Source organism: Ctenopharyngodon idella, chromosome 18, assembly GCF_019924925.1.
Source record: "Ctenopharyngodon idella isolate HZGC_01 chromosome 18, HZGC01, whole genome shotgun sequence".
NCBI classification, from domain to species: domain Eukaryota; kingdom Metazoa; phylum Chordata; class Actinopteri; order Cypriniformes; family Xenocyprididae; genus Ctenopharyngodon; species Ctenopharyngodon idella.
In genome coordinates this window covers 23,066,652-23,087,722 of record NC_067237.1, presented here as the reverse complement: position 1 = coordinate 23,087,722, position 21,071 = coordinate 23,066,652, and the positions used below count along the sequence as shown (strand labels likewise).

General features: G+C 36.9%; 1 protein-coding gene across 3 annotated transcripts in view; it reads right to left on the bottom strand.

The window, feature by feature from the left end:
• megf11 (multiple EGF-like-domains 11) overlaps positions 1-20,042 on the bottom strand; it is a 128,306-nt gene extending 108,264 nt beyond the window's left edge. For all 3 annotated transcript variants that reach the window (XM_051869893.1, XM_051869896.1, XM_051869895.1), the window contains exon 1: positions 19,816-20,042. The gene's annotated coding sequence lies outside the window, so the exon portion shown is untranslated. The remainder of the gene's footprint in view (positions 1-19,815) is intronic.
• Between the last annotated feature and the right edge of the window lie 1,029 nt (positions 20,043-21,071).

The window sequence follows — 21,071 nt, the reverse complement described above, 5'->3', positions numbered from 1 at the left end:
TGCATAGAGGGAGAATAAGAGAAATAGAGGAGGAGATGGGGAGGAGGAGGGATGCTGGAAGAATTGTCGCTGGGATGACGCAGTGACTGCTGCTTATATACGCTCATAATGATGATTGACAGGACTAAATGTTTAGGCTCCTCCCGAACCTACGTTTGGAACTACATAAAAAACGTGTTTAACTGTGGTTCATCTCTTCCCATTTATGCATCTGGTGCAGTTCTGGCTTTAGAGATACTTTAGTAAAATATTAACCTATATTTTGTTTTCATATCACTTGTAAACCCCATTTATAGTCAATTTGATTGCAGATCCTGAATGTACTGTTCCACCTGTAACCCATTAAAAATATCTGTTTACATACGTATTCTGCACAAATTTTCTGTGCAGGCGAAGAGCAGCATTTAGTGTCAATGTCACCACAGCATCGTGAAGCTTGTGAGACCTGTCAGTGTTCCTGTCAAGAGAAAGCAACAGCATCAGCTGATTAAAGAATTTTGGCAACTCAGCATGGCACCCCAGTGCATAATTGGCTGGTTTGCCTTAAATTATGCCAAGAAAGCTTTCTCCTCATTTTTCTAACTTTACTTAACAAAATATGGGATTTAGAAGCAGATTTCTGAAATTACATCTTGCTTAAACTAAACCATTACTATTTGAGAAGTTACGTCCAGTTGTGAAAGTAGTCTGATTCAAAGTTTCACATGGTTATTACATGGTCACATGGAAAATTAATAATTTATTTAAAGGATTATTTGAGAAGATATTAGGAAATATAAGATCAGATCAAATTCAATCAGGAAAAAAATAATATCTTATGTGTTTTTCTGAAGCTTTTCATTCAAACTGAGCCCTGCATGTTTAGTAACATAGCTGAAGAACAATAAGATGGTTGAAACCTGTGTTAAATCAAGTCAAAATAACAAGGTACATTGATTATAACTTAAGATGTTCTCAACTAAAAGGTCAGACTTTCTTACATAGACCACGTGATTGACCCTGAAGTATCTAACTGTTGAAGAAGATAGCCTTGTCTTGTCTCAGCATCATTAAGAGAGCCATGGTCTGTTAAGATGCAGTGGCCAAGTATTTCCTTTCTCTATCTGAATGATGTGTGTGTGTGTTTGAGATAGAGTATGTGTGAGTGTGTTTGGACCTGAGTGATCAAACATCCCTTACCTCTAAGCAATGGCTATCTACACTCATCAGTTCAACAGGTACTAATCTGTCCAGATTTTGTGTCCCAAAACGTTCAGTCGCTATCAGTGTTGAGCAACACTTGTTACAAAGACTGCCAAATGGCTTTTAAGCAAAAAAAAAAAAACAAATAATATTTTGCAAAGGGCAAACAAACCAAGTCAACAGATAAGCCAATCTCTTGATCAGCAGCACTCCATCCTGAATGAAATAAGTGTGCATAAGAGAGCGTGGAACTGGAAAAACACAGTGGGGAAGCTTAGCAAATGCTCTAGGTCACTTAATTCTGGGGACATGGATTATTCATGTGGCAACCACTGATCATCATGACCCTCATAAATCAAACAATGTGGTTTCTCGCACCACCACTGAGCCCAATTTCAGCCTGCTGATCTCAATGCCATCCTTCATCACTATAACCTTTCCTTATCCGCACTCTGCACCCCAAGACAGAACCGAGTTTGAGGGGACAGGTCTTTCATGCTGATCTTATTTTACCTGTTTATGCAGAGAACAATGCAAACTTATCTCTTATCTCTCCTGTCATGCTGTGTGCTCTACTCCTATATAGGCTATCAAAGGCCTCCAGCCATTTAACACAGGACACCTGGTTTCAGCACATAGGATGCCGCAGGCTTAAAGGAGACGCTTAATATAATTTAGGCCATGTTTATCTCTCATATTAAAATATATCTTGGGTTATCCGATCACAAGCGGTCAGCCGAGACCACTGTGCGTCTAAACAGCATCTTTGGTGACCAATTGTTATTGGAGGGTTTCTGATGTCAGGATCTTAGTGCATGTTGATGAAGCAGAAAAAAGTAATCAAAAAACATTTTAGACCCCATTTACATTGGTTATGTTTGGAAGCTTGTTTCTGCCACTAAATAAAAAAAATACCAAAGGTAATTGCGACTTTTTATCTCACAATTCTGACTTGTTTTCTCGCAATTGCCAGTTTGCATCTCACAATTGTGACTTTTTTTCTCAGAATTGCGAGATTTAAACTTGCAATTGCGAGTTATAAAGTCAGAATTGCATGATATAAACTCGCAACTTCGTCTTATAAAGTCAGAATTGCAAGACTTTTTTTCTCAGAATTGTTTATGTCTCGCAATTCTGACTTTATAACATGCAATTCAGAGTTATAAATTCAGAATTGTTAGATATAAACTCGCAATTCTGAGAAAAAACATCAGTATTTTTTCCCTCACAAATGGACATTATAACACACAATGTTAAATTTATATCTCACAATTCTGACTTTATATCATGCAATTCTGACTTTATATCACACAATTCTGACTTTATAACTCGCAATTCTGACTTTATAACTCACAATTGTGAGTTTATATCTCGCAATTCTGAGAAAAAAAGTCAGAATTGTGAGATATAAACTTGCAATTGCGAGAAAAAATAGTCAGTAGTTTTTTATTTTTTTATTTCATGGCAGAAACAAGCTTCTATAGTTATGTAAGCCGATATTGGATGTTTAATTGTGCATTGCTATAATGTAAAAAATTAAATCAAAATTAATAATTTAAATATAAAATAAATAAACATAGCTAATTTAAAGGGTTAGTTCACCCAAAAATCACTTACTCATGCCGTTACAACCCAGTACTTTCTTTCTTCTGTGGAACACAAAAGAAGATATTCTGAAGAATGTTGGTTACCAAACAGTTTTAGTTACTATTGACTTCAAACCTTTTATGATTTTTTTTTTTTTTTTTTCATTTTTGGTTCTGGGGGTGCGGCCATTTGTAAATTTAAATGTGTCTGGCTTCCGGTGTCATTCACTTCCAGTTATTTTTAGCTGTACAAAACAGTTCGTTATGCTGCTTGATACTGCAAACATGGTATTTCTTATCATATTTTTTTTTTATGTATTGTCTGAATTATAAACACACTGATCTGTAGTGCAAACAGTTTTACAGTTTACTGCACTTTGATATTCTTGTCGTTATTTCCCCATAGCAGCTAATAAATCGGAAGTCTCGCACACTCACAGAAAACACTTCCACGTTGAAAAAATAGGTGGATAGGACATAAAAGGTCTTTGGGGCAAAAGTACCTGGTGAAATGTTTCGAAAATTTCTCTTGACACAGTAGAGCACCAGTTTTAATAAAAGTATATGTTTCACTCCAGTCACTTTTTTAAAAATACTTTTACATTTTTGCTACTGTTCTAAAAATTTTTCTTTTCGCCATTACCACAAACAAGCTATGTAGCTGCTTGAATCTGAGTGCAGGAGCTCTAAGTGGTTTGCCGTTGATTGCGACAACACGGAACATGCACTTTGACTGGTACAACTTGAAATATACTATTATTCTTCTAAACATTGATTTCATTAACTTCAGTAGGTTGATGTACAACAAAGGAATTGTAAGTGGCAGCTTTTTCTGCAGAAAGCTGATCTCTAGTGATGTGTCTAATTTTTTATCGATCATTTGTTGGTAAAGGGTGAGAGATCTGAGTGAACACATTATTGTCAAAGAGCCAAGTGTGGATTGCGAGCAAACAAAAATACTTAGACATTCCTAAAAATGTATTCTTTTATCTTATTTTTCTTACAGGGAAAAAAAAAAAAAAGTCAATTTTGGAACGACATGATGTCTTTTAAGACATTACTTTTAAATGATGAAAGAGTTTTAATTTTTGTTTTAACTAACCCATTATTGATGTTAAATGTAATCTTTAGCAGATCTCAAAATGAATATCCATTTTTTATAGAGTACTTTATAACTTTATAATTCTTGAATTCACTTGTTAGTATTGATTTTGCTTTTTACTTTTTATTCATTTAGACGGAAAAAAATAATATATAATTTTAATATAGCCAATAACGTTATATAAATAAGAATAACAGTGCATCTCTTATGCATCATTTATACAAGTTGTAAGCAGTGCCTTAAATGTTCTGTGGAAAACAACATGTGGAACACATAACTGTACCGTTTTAATAAAAAATAAAAAAATAAGGTGACAGCATTATAATGAAAGAATACTAAGAATATACTATAACAACAACTTTACTTGAGCATAAATATAAAGAAAGCAATGATTAGAATTATTATTGAAGTTGAAAACAAGATAGCCAGAAGATGAAAGCAAAAAACAACAACAACAACAACAACAAAAAAAAATAGTAGACAAGATCAACACTAATGAGGGATATATTTTTAACAGCTCTCTCTGCCAGTTAATGTACCTTGTGTTCATTTGCTATTTCTGTATGGCACGCCCTTTCTTGTGTCAAACACACCAAGTGTTACAGTCTTAATTGGACTGTGCAAGTGACTGAGGCCTTTCTTCCTCAACTTAGTGCTGCTCCACTGATTCAACTGTCTATATAAGTTTGAAAGAAACATGAAGAGGAAAAAAACATTAATTAAACACAATAAAATCAGCAAGAACTCAATAAGGTCATATTACAGTCTCTCTGCAATCAAACACATTTGTTTCTGTTTCCTTTTTGGTAATTCTGTGAAAATGAATAACACAAGTTATTGACCAGTCTTCATGTTATAATAAGTTTCATACCCACTTAAACCTTGACACCGACATCCCGCTGCCCCATTCAAAGGTCAACAGCAGGGGTCCCTTGTCTCCCCACAAAACCCCAGCAAGCTCCAAACAAGCTCGCCAAAACCCAGTCAATTACTTTCCCTGTTACTTCTCACATAATAATAGGGCCAGATGCCTCTGGTGTATGTCATCAGGCAAATTAGAACAAATTAGCATTGTTTTGGTGAAGGAGGCGGCACTATGTCTGTATAAGAAACACCTTCGTGCTTGCAGGTTCAGCCTTGAGACAGAAATGAAAGTGGAATATTAAAGCTCTTAGGGTCTGGTTGTAGAGCTTCGCAGCGGCACATACAAAACAAGGAGATTGGTTATTGCTTTATAGTTCCAGCAGACTCTCGGGCCAGGGCTTAAGTCAGCACAAGCGCAGTAGGGCAAGTTATAGAGATGGGTGTAAAGAAAAAGGTGAAAAGGAAAGATACAGAGAGGAAGGAAAGCAGGCTGAGCGGCTCGCCATGAAATGCTGAAACAACAGCATGGCTGCCAGGGCAATTTTACAGCTCAGTGGTTTCACACCTCAGCCGTCGCCCTTCCAACACTGAACATCCAAGTCCATTCTGCATCTTCATTTATTTGGTGTCAGCGTCCGAGGACGCGCAAGGCTCGGCATGGATCGGAAGCCTGTCCCAAATGTCTTCGGATAAGTGGTGTGTGAAGCCGACAAGAGAGGGAAAAAAAGGCATTATATAGCGTTCCGAAACCATGCTACGGGTGACTCTCTCCTACATTCAGCAAATCATTATTAATGAGCTCTGAACACAAAATACACACCAAGAACAGCCTCGGCACATTTGCTTCAAACTTGATTTAAGTAAAGCTGTCCATCTTTGCTTAGTCCTTGCAAGACAGATAAATGCATTCAGTCTAAATCTAAACATCCAGCAGAAGTAACAAATAAGGGACTTGATCTATGGTGTCCCTCAGCGTGGAGGCTGATCTTTAAAATTTAACTTAAGCGCTATGATTCCTGGACACATCATGAATTCTACGAAACAATCCACTGTGCAAAAATAGCTTGCTACACTGCTTTCCACCTAAACTTTGACTTTGTCAAGGTCAAAGCTGTGAGCTAATGGTTTATTAACCTGTACTGTTGCCACTGCACTATCGACATGGGAAGTAAAAACCTGATCGTGACATGAGTGTTTGAAATATGGTGGTATGATTGGGGTACTTAAAAGACTAAGAATAAGGTTGATGTGCCCCTGGCTTCAAAGAGGTGACATATTCTCTCCATCTACTGTACCCAAGCTATTAAATATACATGCTCAATTCATTGCAATGTCCTCCTCAATGTCCTTGAGCAGTGCTGGAGGTTAACGCATTACAAGTAACAGCAACATAATTGTTTTGACCATTGAGAAAATAGTTTTCTGTTGGTTGTGCACAAGAATTATAAAAAGATTTTTTTGGTCAAAAAAAAGTAGCATTTGTGTACAGTATGTGATACATTGCGATCCCCATACAAAGTACACTTATACCACAGTAAAATGTTAGGAAATGCACATTTCATGCTATCGTATAGATCAGTGCTTCTCAACTGGTTTGGCCATGGGATCCACATTTCCTAATGATCATTAAGCAGTGCCCCAAATTTTTAGGAATTTGAACCAAACAAATGAATTTCTCAAAAATGGTTGACACACTCAAGTACCATTCCACATTACCTAACATACAAATAAATTGCAAAAATATCACTAACACTGTTGAATAAACAATGTAAGGTAAAGCTATTAAAGAGCAGTCCCAAACTTGTTTTTCATAATACAATAAAGCTAGTTAGTATGATCCACCACAGTCATCGAAACACAAAATGAAATTAAAGTGGTATTTGGGTTACAGCAACTACAGTTACTATGGTAAATACCATAGACTGTAAAAAGAAATAAGGATGACGCACCTTCACCTTTAGCTAAAACCAAACTTATTTAAAAAACGAAAACTTGAACATACATCAGCGTGATAAAAACTACCTAAATGACAGAAACCATCTTTGAAAAAAATTTGATTGTTTAGTTTGTCTCGCGTCCCATTAGATTACATGGAGAGGGTGGGGTTTATGAGCTATACTGCATCTAGCCACCTAGGGGTGATCGAAATGTTTTGGCTTCACTTTTCAGGACTTGTGCGGCACACTTGGTAAATACACAATACTAACATGATGAACTGATAATAAAACATATCGATCCTGATGAATATAATGAACATCATGCCTACATGTAAATCCTTGCCATCTAGCACATGGCATACCAGTTACGTAATTTATTTGTGTTTTTGGCAATTTCATGACTGACTTATTGACAACGTAAGTACTATGTTGCATGCTTGTAATTTCATTTGCTCTTTATATATACAGTAGTAAAGTGAAATACTGTGCGCGCCTCCGCATTTGCATGCACAATCGAAGAGTGCATGCTGCAGGCACAGTAAAACCTTCTATTGGTCACACTTCTTCACATGGTACAAATTCGCCAGTCAGAGTTTACCAAACTTTAACTTAAGCCCTGTCCCTAATGGCACACTTCATATCCATTTACCGTCTACATAATTGTGAAGTCCAGGAGACCGTAGGGTGTCCCGTTTGTTATTTTAGGTTTCAGAAGTGTGCAAGCCTGCAAGCTCCTCAGCAGACTTCTACCCGACAGTCAAAGCGGCATTACGTCACAAAAGTGCAGACTTGCATGCATTTGAATGCAAGTTCATGAGTTCGCCTGCCCATTAAGCCTTGACGGTTAATAGTAAAACAAACTTGGCTTGCTGTCCACGGAGGAAGCTTGAACCCGAAGCTCGGCTCCAAGTTAAAACCCCCCACTACGAAACTGCACATTGGAGGAAAGAGAGAATTAGAGGAAGAGACGGGGAGGAGGAGGGTTGCCGGAAAAATTTGTCAACGGGTTGACGCGTTTTTTGCAGCTTATATAATATGCACGTAATGATGATTGACAGGACTGAATGTTTAGGCTCTTCCCGAACCTACGTTTGGAACTTCATTCAATGAAACGAAAAGTGTAGTGTGACTGCCCCTTAACATCTGACAGGACAGGAAAGTTAGTTTTCAGTAACAGAATGTATTTATTTACTTTTAAATGTAATGTTCTCCAGCGCTAAACATGAAGACACCTCTGCCAATACTAGAGTGTCCTATAAAAAAATGGAGGAGAGTGCATAACACACACACACGCACACACACACACACATTCAGTATGCATTAGGCTAACACATGCATTTCAGAACTTGGCAGAGAGTGACATGTAAAATGTGGAAAATCATTAGAAACAAATGTAGTCCATGGAAGGAAACATCTTAGAAGAATTATCTGAGGAACATTATTGCAGTCTTTCACAAAGTGAGGTAGTGCGATTAATCTCGCACCTCTTCCAACTCCGCAGCTTCCTCCACACAGGTCATTACGAGGGGTCCCTCACCACACACAGGCAAACAAATGAGCCATTACCGCCATCACTCAGGCTCCAATTAAACAACCCATGCAGCCCCTGCTCCTCACAATCACTGCCAATTAAAGCCCAACTGTGTGAATTCCAACACCACTAATTACATGAACGTGATAGAACTTTCTGACATTCCTCTCTAAAATTAATTTCAAATATTGCTCAAAATTAATAATTAAATGTGCCCTGCCCAAGGTAAGCCACTGTGAGCCTTTATATGAATTAAATCACTTTTTTTTTTAAAGGTTTAATGCCAAAACTCACTAAGAATGTTTCAAGGTAAAGTGCAATTATTAAATCAAGGTAAATGTGTCTTGTCTAGGTGTAATTTGCAGTAGAAGCAAAATGTCAGCTACAGAAGCGTTAAATATTTAAAAGCTAATGATTAGATCCTATATCTTATATCTGAACACTGGACCCCATATAGTGGCCCTTAAAAACACAGCAGCTCTCAGTACATTTAAGCCCCAAAAATAGTTTTCAACACAAGTTTCTCATGCACATTCTCTCTTACCGGTAACTGTTCCACTCTATCAGTTCTCCTTCGTTAACTCCAAAAAGACAGATGATGGGACAATCCACGGTTACCAGAAGTAGCAGCTCTCATCACCACCTCCATTCTCATAAGCAAGACTGATAAGAGTAAAAGTGGCCTGGTCAGAGATCACTGAATTATTCATATGACTGGCAGGTGTTGTTGATAGGGCAGCTCTTCTGCATTTTCAAGTCCCAGGTGTGGTTTTAACAGCTCTATGTTCTCGGCCCTGCCTATAGCTGCCATTGATTGCAGGCTAAAGACCCTGCTGCTGAATAAGCAAAGGAGCTTTACATAGTGGCACATGGTGCATCGCACCAATAACGCTACAGATCCATCACAGCCCATGACACCCACTGGTGCGGGGGGCAGGAGGGGCATCCAACAGTACTTCTGGGTTTAGAGTTAAAGACAGAGCAAAGAATAAATGACATTCAAACAGGCCTGTTCAGCATGATTGAAGCTAATCTAATATCCCACCGTGCTTCTGATGACCGCTGACTCGGGAGACACGGATTTGAGTACAATACAAAGCTGCAATAAAAAAGCATCTGGACTCTGTGGAGTCATGCATAATAATATGGCTCTGAACTAAATAACTAAATGTTTCCCGAAATTTCAAGAGAATGACATTTCTTTAAAGCTCACACTTAAAGAATCTGATCCCACTAATGTATCTGTGGTTAAATTGATGTTTTCACTCAAAAAATAAAATTATTTTATCATTTACTCACTCTCATGTTGTTCCTACCCTGTATAACTGTCTTGCTTCTGTGGAGCACAAAAAGAAATGATTTTTTTGAAAAATGTGTTTTTGTCCATAAAGTCAATGGGGTTTAATGTTGTTTTGGTGCCCAATGACTTTCATTTTATTGACAGAAGCAAATGAAATACTCTTCAAAAACTAAGTTGTACAGGTTTGAATAACACAAAGGTGAATAAATGATGACAGAATTTTCATTTTTGGGTGAACTATCCCTTAAGTTGATCTTATGACCCTGTCATATGTTGTGGAAATTGGCAGGGGGACGGATATGTCAACACATACATACACATATTGCAATTCAGAAAAGAAAAACAAAGCTGTGAAATTGCCACGGCACTACATACCGTTAAAGGTCACAGTAGGTCACTTCTCAGAATCAACTGCCTCTAGCATATCAAAATATAAAGGTATAAATGTCCAGTGCAGACTTTTTTTTTGAGACTTTTTCCATGTGAAAGGAATACAAAGAGCTTCCTTGGCTGAGGTTAGATTTTCATTAAAGATGATATAATTGGCCACAAATGCACATTTGTTGTGTGTATGGAACTGTGTGCTCATTATAATATATGTGAAATATTAAATGCTAGCACCAGTTCTTTGTAACAAGCTCTTGTTTCATTAAAAGTTCAAAAAAAGAGAGTTGCACCATCAGTTCTGGAGATAATGGAGAAGTGCTTTCCTTTTTGCTCAGACCTATGGATGTCATCAAACACACTGTGCTGTTCTCTGTTACAAGTTCAATTGAGATGTCCCTGAGCACAGTTGTCTGGTCTAGGACAGGACAGAAGGAAACACCAAAAGCAATTTCCACCCAGGTGATCCGCCCCAGGGCCCCAGCGGGGTTTTATACGAGGAAATTAAACTCAACGCTGGTCTCACTGCTTGAGAACTCCAGTCAAATGAACAGCCAATGTACAGCCTTTTACCACTTCACAGAGAAAATATTAACAGAATAAAGAAAGAGGTTTCCTGCAGGGTGTGGAGTGAAGCGGCTCACGCAGAATGGCTAATGTCCTCTCTCCTGAGTGATGGAGACGTCTGCAGGTTCAACTCTAACGACTCCCAGAGCCTGTGCGGAGAATAGTAATTTACCAATCACGCTGTCCATACTTGAGCAGACTGCATGCTGGGTGAAAAAAAAGAGTTATGATAAGTTCAGACATATTCACGAGGCTTACCCATTAGTGTGGTTCAAGAACGGCTGTACACAAACCTCTCAAAAGTAACTGTGAGCTACCATCAATGGAGGACTAAAAGGGAAACAGCAAACCGACTAGAACGCGCAGCACACAAAGTACGGAGAGGAACAGACCTAGCATCACCCTCGGTACATCCATTAAGATGTCTCACAATACAAGACGGATCCATGCTACACTGAGCTTGTTTAGGTCTCTCCATTGTGAGTGCTGGGACAGGAATAGCTTGAAGCAAAAAAGCATAAAGTTAATGGGGGACACACTCTCTGGGATTGCAATGGTAAATTATGACTCCCATAATATACAATTCAGGGGCACTCTTGGTTTACAGTAAAGGCTGGATGAAGTCCTTGGGCTATAGTGCTCATAATGGGTGCCGTAACTGAAAGCCTGTAATGTTAATGAATAACCAACTCAATCCAAATCCAAAATGATGCTATAACTCCAAAGCTCCAGTGGAGCCAACAAGCAGATGGCCTGGTTTCTGTGAGCTACTCAATTTTGCATTAATGTAACCTTTCAATATGAGGTAAGATTTATAAGCGGCATTAAAAACGATGACCCTTACCCACTTCAATTACAAAACAGAGCCGCTTTAGTTTCCACGCTTGCGATGATCCCTCATAAGAAGCGTCCTGCGGTGTGACGACATCTTACATCTTCCGAAAGCAGGTCAGAGAGGATGTGCGGCTCTGAGACCTGGTCTTTATGGTAATACCGCTTTGATTGAGATAAGTGGCAGATGTAAGCAGGACCATCAGCAGTATTTGTAAAAAGTCAGTGGATTCTCGAGGGAGAGCTGCTTGTCATTACAACCACCGGGAAAAGACCTGATGAGTGCATTATTCAGGACCCGGCAGAGCCGCAGCTAAGAGGTGTGGAGTTGGCATCAGAGAGACGAGCTCTATTGAGCTTCACTATAAGCTCACATCAGTGCTTGTTAATTAGCTTTGCTTAAAGATGCTCACAGCCGATCTTTATTTGATTCTATTCTTATTCCCTCTGAACTCACAATTGTGCGACTTATCATTCATCATCTGTACAGAAAACTGCAGTAAGATATGAACGATTGTTTCACTCTGAAAAAAATAGCTATTGAAACTAGCTGTTTCATCAAATTAAATAAGCATTATCGTGTCCTCTAGTCCTGGATACGGAAGTAATGGGACCCTTCTTGTTGAAACCAAATATTTAAACTACAGTTCAAAAGTTTGAGGGCGGTAAGATTTCTTAAAGGGTTAGTTCACCCAAAAAAGAAATTTCTGTCATTAAGTACTCACCCTCATGTCGTTCCACACCCGTAAGACCTTTGTTCATCTTCAGAACACAATTAAGATGTTTTTTGTGCGTTCTTATTTTTGGTTTTGTTTTTGTGCACAAAAAGTATTCTTGTCGTTTTATAACATTAAAGTTGAACAACTGTAGTCAAGTTGACTATTTTAACAATGTTTTTACTACTTTTCTGGACATTGAATGTGGTAATTTCGTTGCTTTCAATGGAGCACAAAAAAACCTCTCAGATTTCATCAAAATTTCCTAATTTGTGTTCCGAAGATGAACGAAGGTGTGGAACGACATGAGGGTAAGTAATTAATGATAGAAATTTCATTTTTGGGTGAACTAACCCTTTAATGTTTTTGAAAAAGTCTCACCAAGGCTGCATTTATATGATCAAAAACACATTAAAAACAGTAATAATGTTAAATATCGTTTAAAATGTGATTTACTCCTGTGATGGCAAAGCTGAATTAACTTTAGTTTACAGTGTCACATGATCCTTCAGAAATTATTCTAAAATGCTGATTTGGTGCTCAAGAAACATTTATTATTGTCATCAATGTAACTTGAATACTGTTGTGGAATTTTTGTGGAAACCATGATACTTCTTCTTCAGGATTCTTTTATGAATCCAAAGTTAAAAAGAAGAGTTTATTTGAAATAGAAATCTTTTGTAACATTATAGATGTCTTTGCTGTCACTTTTGATCAATTAAATGCGTCCTTGCTGAATAAAAGTATTGATTTTTTCTTTTAACCCCAAACTTAAATGGTACAGTAGTGCAGATTTTGTAATATCTTAAATTCTAACCCTAGATTCACTAGACTTCAGACAAACATTTTCAAATCCTCAAAGCAAAATCTTTTTTATGTCTTGCCTGGTTACATTTATTTCATAAAGTATTTGATAATTTAGGAGCTACTTTGTCCTATCTTCCAATACTATGTAACATATAGTCTCACGGCTGACTTTAATGGCTGTCTTAATTTGACACTAATGTCTTTGCAAAGAACAACAGCTGCCTAAACAATCTTCCTCTTTCATGTGTTCTGTTGGACAAATGCAGCGCAAAAGAATTGCTTGATTATTAATGAGTGATCCATCCAAACACAGCAAATATGATCTGTTTCATTCCCTAGAGTCATATTCACCATGTTTCATGCAAGCCCTTACATTATGACAGGGTAAAATTACAGCACTTTCTGTTCAAGTCATTAAAGGATTAGTCCACTTTCAAATAAACATTTCCTGATAATTTACTCACCCCCATGTTATCCAAGATGTTCATGTCTTTCTTTCTTCAGTCAAAAAGAAATGAAGGTTTTTGATGAAAACATTCCAGGATTATTCTCCTTATAGTGGACTTCAATGGTCTCCAAATGGTTGAATGTCAAAATTACAGTTTCAGTGCAGCTTCAAAGGGCTTTAAACGATACCAGACCAAGAATAAGGGTCTTATCTAGTGAAACGATCGGTCATTTTCGAAAAAAAATGTAAATGTATATGCTTTATATAAAAAAATGTTCGCCTTCTAAGTGCTTCCGCCAAAACCGCATTTCCGTATTCTCCAAAAAGTTTACACTGTATGTCCTACGCCTACCCTATTCAACTTACGGAAAAAATGTAACTGGCGCTGCGTTCGTTCCGTAAGTAGAATAGGGAAGGCGTAGGACATACAGCGTAAACTTTTTGGAGAATACGGAAATGCGGTTTTGGCGGAAGCACTTAGAAGGCGAACATTTGTTTATATAAAGCATATACATTTACATCTTTTTCGAAAATGACCGATCATTTCGCTAGATAAGACCCTTATTCTTCGTCTGGTATCGTTTAAAGCCCTTTGAAGCTGCACTGAAACTGTAATTTTGACCTTCAACCATTTGGAGGCCATTGAAGTCCACTATAAGGAGAATAATCCTGGAATGTTTTCATCAAAAACCTTCATTTCTTCTCGACTGAAGAAAGAAAGACATGAACATCTTGGATGACATGGGGGTGAGTAAATTATCAGGAAAAGTTTATTTAAAAAGTGGACTAATCCTTTAATAACAAGGCTTTGTTGGTCTTATTGTGCACAATTCACCTGTGGACTCTATTTGTACATTCAGATGGCACTTCATAAAAACCTACCAAGCACTCTATCCTAATACTTTTCTGCAATTAAAGACATGTTTGGCATACCTCTTTCAAATTTTCCTCCCAGTGGAAAAGTAAACACTAACCTCTGGGTTAACGTGAAGAAAAACATCTGTAAGATTGAAAACAAGTACTGACACAAAAATATTTATGAAAGAACATGATTTGCCATACTGAGACAGCCGATGACATGCAACAGTGAAAATATACAGACTGAGTTCAGAAGACAAGGACGTGGAAAGGAGAGGGACGATACATACTATCAAGAAAACTGTGGCTGTCCTTGATCTGAAAACCTCTGTATACACGATCAGAGGAAACAAGAAACATACATCAAGGTTTTCAATTACAGAGCAGAAGCTGACCCAAGAAGGTTCAGCTAATGGCTTTATATTTTTCATTAACATTTCTTAATGCTCCCACTCTGACCTCAGGGTATTTGTTCAATGTATAATGTTCAATATGCCTTGGTTAAAATAACATCTATCAAGCAGCTCATTAAGAAATCAGCTTGATTTGCAGAATAAAGGTCAGGTCGTACTATGACATTGAAGGTTTCCTCTACTGAGCACCGTCTTCAGTGCCATTGTATAGCATCCGATGTTACTATATTAAGCACTATCAAAGACATGTTCATGTTTACAGTGTAAGCTATAGATATAGACTACTATCAGTTCTCTACAAGGTTTGACCTATAAATTCTTTAAATCAAATCAGATATTGAATACTCCAAAATATCGAATGCCTTGAAAATAAAACAGACGATCGATTTCTTCTGAATTTCCACCTGTTTTGAAAAGAACCCCCATCAAATCAAATGTTAAAAAATATTACCAGACATAATAAAGTGAACTCCAGTGGAGAAACAATGAGTCAAATTTGATATGCCCATTCCAATTTAGAAAATAATCCATTCTCATTCTAATTGACTGCTGTTTCATCCATCATTTTATGGTTTACAAAGACAGTCTGATTAATAATAAACTTACGTTCTTACAATTTCATATATTTTTGATGGTTGCACACTTTTCAAAAACAGTGTACAAATGGAGCCTCAAAATCTTACTTTCATGGTAAAATTGAATTTGTGATTGAAAGGAAGTGCTTCAGATTTTGTTCAAGCAGTCAAAGTAAATATTACATAAGCTGCCTTTTACCAAACAGTATAAATTATTTAAAACACTAAAAGTATATAATTTTGTAATTTTCTAGCAATTAATGTTAAAAAAAACATCAACATCAAAACATGAAAATGAAATTTCCAGAAGTACTGTAAGCTTAATCTTAATCAAAAGTTTGATATGACAGAAATCGAGTATTTAATAAAAAATGTTTTATTTTATAGTAAAACTGCAAAATTTCAATACTAATATTTATGTTTAAATTTCTTCAATTACAGATGTTAAAGAGTATATGAAACATGTCCATAAAAACTTGAAACACGCTTGCTCCCTGTTGTTAAACTCTTTGCAGTGTTCAGCGCAGAAAACGCTCTCATGCTTTTTCTGTGTGTACACAGACATATTTTCCTTATGTACTGGTAGCCAAAAGCATGCGAAGGAACGCAAAAACAATACACTCATGTCTCTGAAAGACAACAGCGCTGACAGAAATGAATATGAACAGACTTGAAACTGCCTTTCGTGACATTTGAATTCTCCAGTGTAATGCAATCTCATGCAGAACACAGTGCGGTAATCGGAGTAAACAAATTTCTTCTCATTAATAATGCGCACTGAGCCACTTAATGAACCGAGTCGCATGTGTAACTTGTAAAAAATTGTTTTTACAAGTTACACATGCACACTTCACTTTGAAACAAGCAGCGCACATATTTATAATTAAATCGCAGCCTTTGCGATTTGTAAATCATGTTAAGTTTTGCGATTTCTATTTAATGTTGGTATACTGTGCAGCCCTAGACTAGACTCGGTTCTGCAGCCAAGTGACTTTGCGTGATCCACCTTTTCCCACTCTGCGACCCACAGTTTGAAAACCCCTGCCACCTATAGCATACTAGAGTATGTTACTTCAGTGGTTAATGCTGTTTCAGCAAAGGTAAAACATTTTCTTGGGGGAAAGTCCTTTGTTGCTAGGTCAATCGTTCTTGTTAAGTGAGCCCATCGGCAATGATAGGGCAGAAAGGGATAAATCTGAAGAGCAGCAAAACACTAAAAAAGATTTTATATATTGTATGACGTCATGTACAATCAAATACAGGGCAATATACAATCAATTTCAACTTTTCCACAAACAGTATACTTCTAGCATTCTACTTAATACATATACATCAATCCAACAGCTCTCTTCATCTCTTCGATTCTCTATATCCCTGTTTGTGTCAGTCATAAAAAATAAGACACAAAAATGACACGAAAATGAGCAAACTTACACTAATGGAAACTAAGCAGAGACGCTGATGAGGGCCACAACAAAACAAGGCCATTTCATCCAGTTTATATAGCAATTTGCCTTCACACACACACACGAATGATTTTGGTAAAACACTTATCACTCTTCAACACTCGAAATGGCTTTACCACGAATTTCCTAGCTTATATTAACATCTAAATCCTCTAAGAAGTTCCATGCAAAGGCTGAAACTGACATAAAATATGAAAATAAGCCAACAGCTTGTGATACTAATGTTAACTTTATGTTGTTGAGACCACATTTAACCAGACTAAATAATAAATAATCCTTTAGAATCTGAATACTAAAACAAAAGGATGCAGCTCATTTTCTGCATTGATTCGAGTCAGCGTATTGCCACAGAATACTAATGAAATCTTAATTTGAAAACTACTCCTATGCCTCAGTTCACCAGCTCCAACACCTAACCAATTAAAACGAATCTCATCGGTTATTTGAAAATCTTCAGGCCTAAATCTTTCAGAAATGTACAAAAGCATGTCATAAATTTAAATTTGATTCAAAACTTAAAATGCCAGGCAAAGCAGAAAGTTGAAGTGCTTCGTCCTTGGGAATTCAGACAACTATTAGCAATGCGCAGCCAGTGTTCCTTCATTAATCAGCACTAATTAAGACTATTGATTGAAGAAAACATCAGGATTTCCAGCTGAAAAGGTTTACTAGACTGGAAACTGGAAACTCTACAGGCGACTGCATAGCATTGAAAAGAGCCAAAAGATTTCTTTGCCCTTGGTTCAAGCTTCACTTTGCAAAACAGCTCAGAAAATTAAACCAAAAATGCCCCTGCTTCCCTGTCATTAAGTGCTGTCAGGACGAATCAGAGCTCACAGGCCAGTGGTGCTGCACAAAGCAGCGCTCAGTCTCTCATTGTTGAGCTTCCTGTCTCGCTTACACACATGCATGCTCAGTCACACAGAGGGTTAGGCTTGACAACAACATCCCAGGACTCAAAACACATGACATCAAGGTCATATTGAGTGGTACAAGCAGTCAACATCATCAAACATTCTCATTATTTTCACATTTGCACCAAATCACAAATCTCGCAAATCGATTGCATCATTTATTTAGATATTGTTGCTGTAATATTGTATTATTAATGGTTCTCTGGTCAATTGTAGTGTCTGTGTTGACATAACTCAATATCATCTTCGGTGAAATAAAATTTGAATCTCATAGTTAAACAGTTTTGCACCTTTTCACACTTTAAACCTACGATTGAAGCTGCATTCAAATTTTAAGTGAAATTTTTACAATATGCCAAAAATTAGGGGGGGGGGGGGGACTAAACATAACAATGTCGTTTTTAGTTTGTCTTGAAGAAATAATTGGGCAGAATAAATAGCAGCCAACTAATGAATATCTTCTCAACAAGACTGCTGTTTAATTAGGCTAAAAGCTCAAGACTGAAAACAAAAGCTGCATTACTGTATTGGCAAAGTACATTTATGACTTTTTGACAGATGGCTGTAATGCAGTCTAGGCAAGCAGACTAACCAACATGGAGGCAAACATAGCCTTAGATTTGCCAGACAGACTGAGAAACAAATCTTGAAAATCTGAGGCAGACAAAACAATGAACATATTTGTTGTACATGCAACAAAATCCACTCTGAACTCGATGCAGGTCATGCACACTTTGAACACAAGAGCAAAAAAACTAACCTCTGACTTCTGTGTCAATTATCGGAATATGCAGCTTATCTTACATCATGAATGGTATCGTTCAGTCATCTATATGACATTAGTGCTGATGTTACGAGACATTTAACATGGTTTTTAACAGCCAGAGAGAAAGCAACTGCCTAACAACCTGGAAAGCTCAGACATGGAAAATCTTTATATCCATACACTTGAAAAAATTAAGTTTCAATATAAACACTGTCAAATCAGATACCAACGATTTCCAAAAAAAAATAGCACACAGCGATGTAAGCAGTCTTGTGTTTGATAATGAACACTGAAGAGCCAACCAATTATATTTTATATATCGAGCTGTTCTTGTCTGTATGAAGGAATATTGCTGTTGGAAAAAAATGACTCTACTATATCATCTACACCTGCTATATTTCTATATTTACAGGACTGCATCTGTTTGGTTATGCACAGGGGCTCTGAACATCTCAATAAGGCTGTCAAATTGCTCAACAGAGCCATCTAGTGGCCCAAAAACTTTTTACCAAAAGTAATGAATGGAAAGAAGACGATCCCGGGCGACCGGTGCGTTGTCTCGTCTCAAATGCCTATGCCTTTCATAGAAAACAACAGTAACTCGCATATATTATAAATGCTTGACGTATTTGCCAGTCTTCATTAGCATACATAAACTCGTTTTATGAATGTCAGTAAGTGTTTTACAATGAGAGCGTTACTGTTACAACCCTTGTAAATTACTGTGGTAACACTAGGTTTCACAGACATCAAAATATTACGAGTGGTTTGACAACGTAATATTATATAGTACTGTATTTTGCAGTTAGCAAAATATTCAGTTAACAATACTCTATAAAATATAGATAGATTAAGTCAGCATATTTGATTTTATTAACATATAGGCTACGACAACGCATTTAGTTTTATTTATAACCTCATTCCCCAGCTTAAATAATTAAAGCCAGAAAAGGCTCAATAGAATGAATACACTGTACTGTGCACGATACGTCAACATTGGCTATAGGAGAAAATCTATCCCGCTTATAAATAAATATAGACTGCAGCGATAGGTTGAGCAAAACTGACAGCTCAAACAATCGATCTCGTCACCCAAAATGAGCTAAAATTATAGCCTATGTGACAAGGAATACTGATTACTAGCAGCAAAAAAAATAACTTATTTTTCTGCTATAAAACATTTTATTTAATTTCATTAGCGAGCTTACAGAATGAAAACAAATGTAAATGTCGTACAAGAGTATTAAGAGATCATTAATAAATCCTATATGTGCTATTTGTACCTTCACTGACCAGTTTAACTATCGTCTCAAATTATGCTTGAATCATAATGTTCAAAGGATAGATTTAAAAACTCGTCTAAAGCTAAAATTTGTAAATAAGACATGCGAGAAACTATTTCAATGGATATTCAGCAATATATTCATAAACACTGTTAAATTCTGAACAGCTTGTATATGATTCAGCAACACAGAGCGTATATCAGTGTTACGAATATGATTATTTTATTACAGATTACAGTGGCTAAAGGGGCTTTAAAAGCGAAATACAAAATATATATATCCTACCTTCTCCTGGTCCGTTTTACTTTCCCTGATCTGAAATCGCTTCTTGCTGTTCGTCCATAGTCTTCGTAATCAAACTCTCCACTTTCTCGTAGGTAATTTATAGCAGACTATATGAAGAAGAGTCCTGGACTGTATTTTATTACATTCGACGCAATGTTCGTGTTTATTTGACCAGTGCCGTCAGAGCGGTGCGCTGCGGTTCATCCTCTGTAACCGACACTGTTGCCGAATGTTTCTGCCTCTCGCGCGGCCTCATTTTAAACTCACGTGACGTCAGAGATCATGGTGCTGAAACTGCAAGCACTTGGTAAACAACACATAGGCTACACGTTTATTTGGTGAAAAACAGTTGTCGGCGAACTTTTACTGTTACACTTAAAGCAAACCACAGTTTTAGTAAATAGTCTACAGTGAATATTATAAAAAATAGTGTAGCCTACACATTAAATCTGAATCTGTTTACATAGGCTATTACTTTTCGTGCGAGTAATTATTTGAATAAAAAAACAGTATGTCGTGGGGATCTTTTATCAACATTTAATTTTGAGTAACTTTCGCCTGCTTTGAAACCACTGACGTCACAAAATTCGCTTTTTTTTTCAACTCCTCTCCGTACCTGCTGAGGTGCTTCCCAATTCGCGTAGGCTACTAATGGACTATTATTTGCAGTTTTGTAGAATAAATATTGTAGGATAAGTAGTAGTCTAAAAAGAAAAGTGCACTTCAAATAACTGGATGATGTAAAATATTATTGCCCTATATGCCCTACTATGAGTAACATGTCCTACATGCCTAAGAGTAGGCTAGTATGCTATTATGTTTTTGGGATTCACTGGGAACCACTTTTTAACCAATCCAATCAATTCCCTATGGTACAGATCCTGTATAGCTATCCGATAGACTATTAGATTCCGGAATTAAATATGGGCTGCAAATTAGTGTGTCATATTAACTTTAAAAGGACATTGAACGCAGAAAAACAGCAATGATTCATTCATATACTAATATAATGTTTTCATCCATTTCACTTTTAAACATTCAATCCTTTTACAATGGATTTTATTTACATACAATATCTCCCATATCAATCTTAAAGTCCCCCTGAAATTAAAATTTAAGCTTTTTAGCTTTTAGTATGAATATGTTAGCCTTAAGGTTATGAATAAGCTGGTGTGTTCCAAAACATTGACAAAAAGTGCATTTTGGAGATATAGGCTAAGCATTCAAAAGTTACAGTCTCTCACTTCTGCTAAAAT